Source organism: Cupressus sempervirens, chromosome 6 (assembly GCF_028749045.1).
Source record: "Cupressus sempervirens isolate cs-2001-9-10 chromosome 6, ASM2874904v1, whole genome shotgun sequence".
In the NCBI taxonomy this organism is placed as follows: Eukaryota; Viridiplantae; Streptophyta; class Pinopsida; order Cupressales; family Cupressaceae; genus Cupressus; species Cupressus sempervirens.
In genome coordinates, this window is record NC_143123.1 from 73,996,927 (window position 1) to 74,003,278 (window position 6,352).

General features: G+C 34.5%; 1 non-coding gene across 1 annotated transcript; it reads right to left on the reverse strand.

The window, feature by feature from the left end:
* Window positions 1-6,054: 6,054 nt before the first annotated feature.
* Window positions 6,055-6,127, reverse strand: TRNAM-CAU (transfer RNA methionine (anticodon CAU)). The gene has a single exon. It is a non-coding gene; the product is annotated as a tRNA-Met (tRNA).
* Between the last annotated feature and the right edge of the window lie 225 nt (window positions 6,128-6,352).

A 6,352-nucleotide genomic window follows, 5' to 3' on the forward strand; every position in this document is an offset into this window, starting at 1 on the left:
GATTTGTTTCCCAAGCTGCTTGGTTTTCAAGATCTATTGATTGTCAGAATTTGATGGGTAAAGAAACAGTTGTTTTTGGTGATACAACTCATGCTGCTTCAATCACTAAGATACTTGTTCGAGAAATGGGGATTCGTGTCAGTTGTGCAGGTACTTATTGCAAACACGATGCGAAATGGTTCAAAGAGCAAATTCAAGGTTTCTGCGATGAAATACTGATCACAGATGATCATGCTGAGGTAGGAGATATGATCGCTCACACGGAACCATCTGCAATATTTGGTACTCAAATGGAACGTCATATTGGTAAACGTCTTGATATTCCGTGTGGAGTTATTTCTGCACCAGTTCATATACAAAACTTTCCTTTGGGATACCGACCTTTTTTAGGTTACGAAGGTACTAATCAAATAGCTGATTTAATTTATAACTCATTTGCTCTGGGTATGGAGGACCATCTTCTAGAGATTTTTGGTGGTCATGATACTAAAGAAATAATATCCAAATCTATATCTACGGATATAGGCCTAATTTGGAATCCTGAAAGTCGACTAGAATTAAGTAAAATTCCTCGTTTTGCCAGAGAAAAGGTGGAAAGAAATACTGAAAAATTTGCACGACAAAAGGGGATTGAAACCATTACTGTCGAAGTAATGTACACAGCTAAAGAAGCATTGAATACCTAGCTAACTAAACCAATTAATTCTAAAAAATGTATTCTAGAAATTGAGTGAATGACTATTAATAATTACATATCTATTTTAGGATCGGATAAGAGATCTATCTGTATGATAAAAATTTGTCTTAAAATGATGTGGTAAAAAGCAACGTGTGATTTAAACGACATGATTAGTTCTGTGGATTATGACATCCGCCATTTTGACGCGAAGATACTCTTAGCTCAACATTTATAAAAAAAAAAAAAAGATATAGGAGCTTGGTATCAAACTTTTTTTTTTTCAGCTAGGGGCAGAATCTAGGGTTAATTGAAGTGAAATCAATGAGCTACCTATCGAATTTGACGTTAAGTCTCGAAGAGCTCTTCAGGAATTTGGGTTCAATCAATAAGAATAAAATGAGTTTTATTTATTTATAGTGCTATTGTATAATTTATCAAATTAGTAGCTCAATTTACAGAAATTGTGTCATGGTATTTTTCTGCAAAAATTTATCATTTTAAACGCGTTTTCAATTTTTTATTTATTTATTAAAAAGGGGGTATTCTAAATAATGTGTCTACGTTTAGGTTTAGATCATATAAAATTTAGTTATTATATAAGTTTTGTATCATGGTTGTCTTATTATTATCCATTTATATTTGTTTTATTATATCTTCATTTCATGTATTTTATTCCTGTGCGATCTTTTATAGGGAAGCACATAAGGATTTTTGTTAAGCGGTTCTTCAAGAGAAGGAGAAGAAATGAAGAAGATTAGAATTGTGAGAACGAACTGAATGAATGAAACAAAAAATGATAAACAATTGTTATCGTTTTTTGTTCATTAAATAAAATAAATAATAAATTTGTACTTTTTTTTACTTTACTGCCATTTCTAACGAGCTTTTATTTATAGTCCTAATCATTTTTCATCTTAATATAATGTCAATCCAACAATCAATCCCAACATTTCGGGATTGACAATAGCATATTTTTTGGATATAATAAATCCGCTATTTCTTTTTTTTTTACGGTGAATTCGTTCAACGGATCAGATTTTTTCTGATCCGGAAAGATCACTTGATTTGATTAAGAAATGGTAAAGTTCGATTCGATTATTAATATCCTTGATGATTTATTGTAAAGGTTCTATTTCTGATCGATTGAATCAAGTAATTGCTCTACTTCGGCTGTATCTATACAAATAAAGGGTTGCTAACTCAATGGTAGAGTACTCGGCTTTTAAGTGCGACTATGGTCTTTTACATGTTCGGATGAACTATTCAATTCGTCTATACCATCGGTAAAATTAGTAAGACTACGACTGATCCTGAAAAAACAAAAATGGAAAAAGCAGCATGTCGTTCTAAGAATCTCGACTTTCATTTTTGATCAGCAGAAGCGGCGGATCAAGGAATTCAATGCATATACAAATAATAATGTATACAAATTATTAACATATGTATACAATTGAATTTGAACAAATGAATTTCTTTTGAAATAAGATCAAATAAATTCGAGAGTGCGAGTGATTAAGTCAAGTGAGTCAATGGATAAAGCTGGATGGCTTGAATCATAAGTAAAACCAGAAGAACGAGCTTCTGTTCCTCATTTCAACGAGGAATTCCCTTTACTAATCGAAAGTTAAAAGCCTTTTAGTAACCGATAAAGGAAGTTTTTCCCTGTAGTAAATTACGGTTTTCTACATTCACCATGAGTCCTAAGTACTCGAAAACAAATGTGTAAGAGAAATAGTGTACTGACCATGTTAATTCTATTCCATGAGTCAGGAGAGCGATCGGACTACCAAAATAAGAAATTTTCATTCTTCCTCATGACGAATGAAGATCTATGCGAAGAAAAAGATCTATCTGATAGACATTTTCTATTATGTTCCAACTAGATCGCACCATGTATTATCTTGAATAATCCAACAGGTTATTCTTGGGTCCGGGGGTTTAAACAAATGGATGACTTCCAAAGAAATTCAAACAAACATCGATCTTGGCAACAATTCTTTTTATATCCGCTTTTTTTTTCGGGAAGATCTTTACGCAATTGCTCATGATCATCATTTAGATAGATCTGGTTCCGAGGAACCGACGGAAATTTTAGTTTCTAATTTTTTGAGTTTCCTGGCTGTAAAACGTTCAATACGTCGAATACGTAAACAGAATAATTCAATTAGTTTATTCGGGAATTTCGATTCAAATCAATTCATTGAATACAATAAGAATACTTTTAAATCGATACTAAAAGGGTTTACAATTGTCTTGGAAGTTTCGTTCGCAATGCGATCAAAACATTTCATAAAAGGAATGGATGGATGGAATAGTCTCCGATCCATCCATTGCATATTTCCTTTTATGGAGGATAAATTACCACATTCCAATTATATATCAGATATACGAGTGCCCTATTCAATTCATCCAGAAATTTTGGTTTGACTTTTTCGTCGCTGGATCCTAGATGCTCCTTCTTTGCATTTATTACGATCGATTCTCCATGAATGTAGTTTTAGTAAAGAAAATTTGCAGAAATCTCTGATTACACAGGGAGAAAATACGTTCTCCCTGTTCCTTTGGAATTCTTATGTGTATGAATGCGAATCATTTTTAATTCCTCTTATTAAACGATTTTTTAATTCACAGTCATTGTTATATGACTCTTTTCCGGATCGAACTCATTTTGAGAAAAAGATCAAAGATATTGTTATATTTCCTCCTCAAAAAATTTCAACAAAAAAGATCTGTTTGTTGAAGGATTCTTTCATCCATTATGTGAGATATGGAGAAAGATCCCTTATAGCTCTAAAGGGTACGCATCTTCAAGTGAAAAAATGTAGATATCATCTGTTTCATTTTTGGCAATATTATTTTCATCTTTGGTTTCAACCGTATAGGATATGCAGTCTTGAATTATCCAAGATTTCTTTTTTTTTTTTAGGGTTTTTTATGCATGTTAAAATGAGACCTCTCGTGGTTAGAGCCAAAATGCTAGATGATTTATTCATTACTGATCTTATTACCAATGAATTAAACTCAACAGCTCCGATTAAATCAATTCTTTTTTGTTTAGCTAAAGAAAAGTTTTGTGACATCTCAGGGTGGCCAATTAGTAAATTGTCTTGGACCAGTCTATCAGATGATGATATTCTCGATCGATTCGATCAAATTTGGATAAATCTTTTTCATTACTACAGTGGATCCATCAATCAAGATGGTTTATATCATATAAAGTATATACTTTTAATTTCATGTGCTAAAACTTTGGCCTGTAAACATAAAAGTACTATACGTGTAGTTCGAGAACAATTAGGTTCGGAACTCTTTACAAAATCATTTTCAAAAGAAAGAGAATCCATTTCTTCATCCCTTTCAAAAACTCGTTCACAGAGAGAACAAATTTGGAATTCAGAAATTAGCCAGATAAACCCCCTGGCTAATTTCTGGCAAAAGATGCGGAAAAAACAAATAGAAAACTGATTTTGACCAATGAAATGCTTATTGAGCAATTGCCAGGATCAATTTATGATGCTATAGATTTTTTCCAACCGGAAATCCAACCAAATGATGGATCAAATCACTACATGGAGAAAGCCGTGTGCAATGAAAATTGCAAGCACGGTTTGGGGAGAGATTTCTTGCTCCTATTAAAAAGAGCAGATAATCCACTCCATCCGATGAGCTCCGGGTTCAAGTCCCGGGCAACCCAGAGTACCAGAATCTAGCACCTAAAAGTATTTTGTCTACTTATTGCAGATCCAATGCAATTCAATGTTATCCATTGCTCTTAACAAGCAAGATAGGTAGCATCCCACTATTCGGGAATCATCCTTAAGAAATGAAAGGGTCTTTCTTACCCATCGAAAGAGTTTTGTCTAATCACATTTAACTCCAAGGTAATAATATTTATTACCTTGAATCATAAAGAAAGAAGGAATGCCAATAGAGTGCATTAATACCTACGGTATTAATATCTACGGATACTATTGAAAACCATTTCAATATATGTGCATATAGTTTATGGAAGGAAGAGGATACTATGAATTTTATGAATATTTATAACCATGTCAAAATGTTGGTTGACATACAGATATGACTCATATTATACTGTTGAATAACAAGCCTTATGTGTATGCTTGGGAGCTTCTAATGATTAAATAAACCAAGTTATAACCATGACCGCAATTCTAGAAAGACGCAAAAGCGCAAGCCTATGGAATCGTTTTTGCGATTGGATCACTAGCACTGAAAACCGTCTTTACATTGGATGGTTTGGTGTCTTGATGATTCCTACCCTATTGACTGCAACCTCTATATTCATTATCGCTTTCATTGCCGCTCCTCCAGTAGATATTGATGGTATTCGTGAACCTGTTTCCGGTTCTCTTCTTTATGGAAACAATATTATTTCCGGTGCTATTATTCCTACCTCTGCAGCCATCGGTCTGCATTTCTATCCCATCTGGGAAGCAGCTTCTGTTGATGAATGGCTATACAACGGTGGTCCTTATGAGCTAATCGTTCTACACTTTCTACTTGGTGTAGCTTGCTATATGGGTCGTGAGTGGGAGCTTAGCTTCCGTCTAGGTATGCGTCCTTGGATTGCTGTTGCATATTCAGCTCCAGTAGCAGCAGCTACTGCTGTTTTCTTGATTTACCCTATTGGTCAAGGAAGCTTCTCTGATGGTATGCCTCTAGGAATCTCTGGTACTTTCAATTTCATGATTGTATTCCAAGCTGAACACAATATTCTTATGCATCCATTTCACATGTTAGGTGTAGCTGGCGTGTTCGGCGGCTCTCTATTTAGTGCTATGCATGGTTCCTTGGTAACCTCGAGTTTGATCAGGGAAACTACCGAAAATGAGTCTGCTAATGCAGGTTACAAATTTGGTCAGGAAGAAGAAACCTACAATATTGTAGCTGCTCACGGTTATTTCGGCCGATTGATCTTCCAATATGCTAGTTTCAACAACTCCCGTTCTCTACATTTCTTTTTAGCTGCTTGGCCAGTAGTAGGTATCTGGTTTACTGCTTTGGGTATCAGCACTATGGCTTTCAACTTAAATGGATTCAATTTCAACCAATCTGTTGTTGACAGTCAAGGTCGTGTAATTAACACTTGGGCCGATATCATTAATCGTGCTAACCTTGGTATGGAAGTTATGCACGAACGTAATGCTCACAAATTCCCTCTGGATCTAGCTGCTGTTGAAGCTAATTCTATAAACGGCTAATTATTCAAGATGGATTGTTAGTGTATTTCAATCCTAAAAAGAAAGCAGTACCAATTTGGTACTGCTTTTTCCGTCTAATTTTTCTTAAAAGTTATAGTTATTGCGAGCGAACAGAGCACAGGCGAGCGAACAGAGCACAGTAACTATTTACTGTGCATCCAGCAGGAATTGAACCCGCGACTTCCCAATTATGAGTTGGGTGCTTTTACCATTCAGCCATGGATACATAATACCAATTATTAATTAAGTAGCGAGTATTGGCTCAGATCTTTTTTTTTAATACCCAAAACTATTAAAAAAAAAAAAAAATGTCAATGTCACTAGCTTGTGTGAGAGTTGCATTGCAAGTGCAACAAATTAATTATTCTAAATAATAGAATAGTTTCATTATTAGTTGGTTTTCGGGGCTTAGAACCATCCATTCTTGAAATGGAATGACCGTAGACAGAGA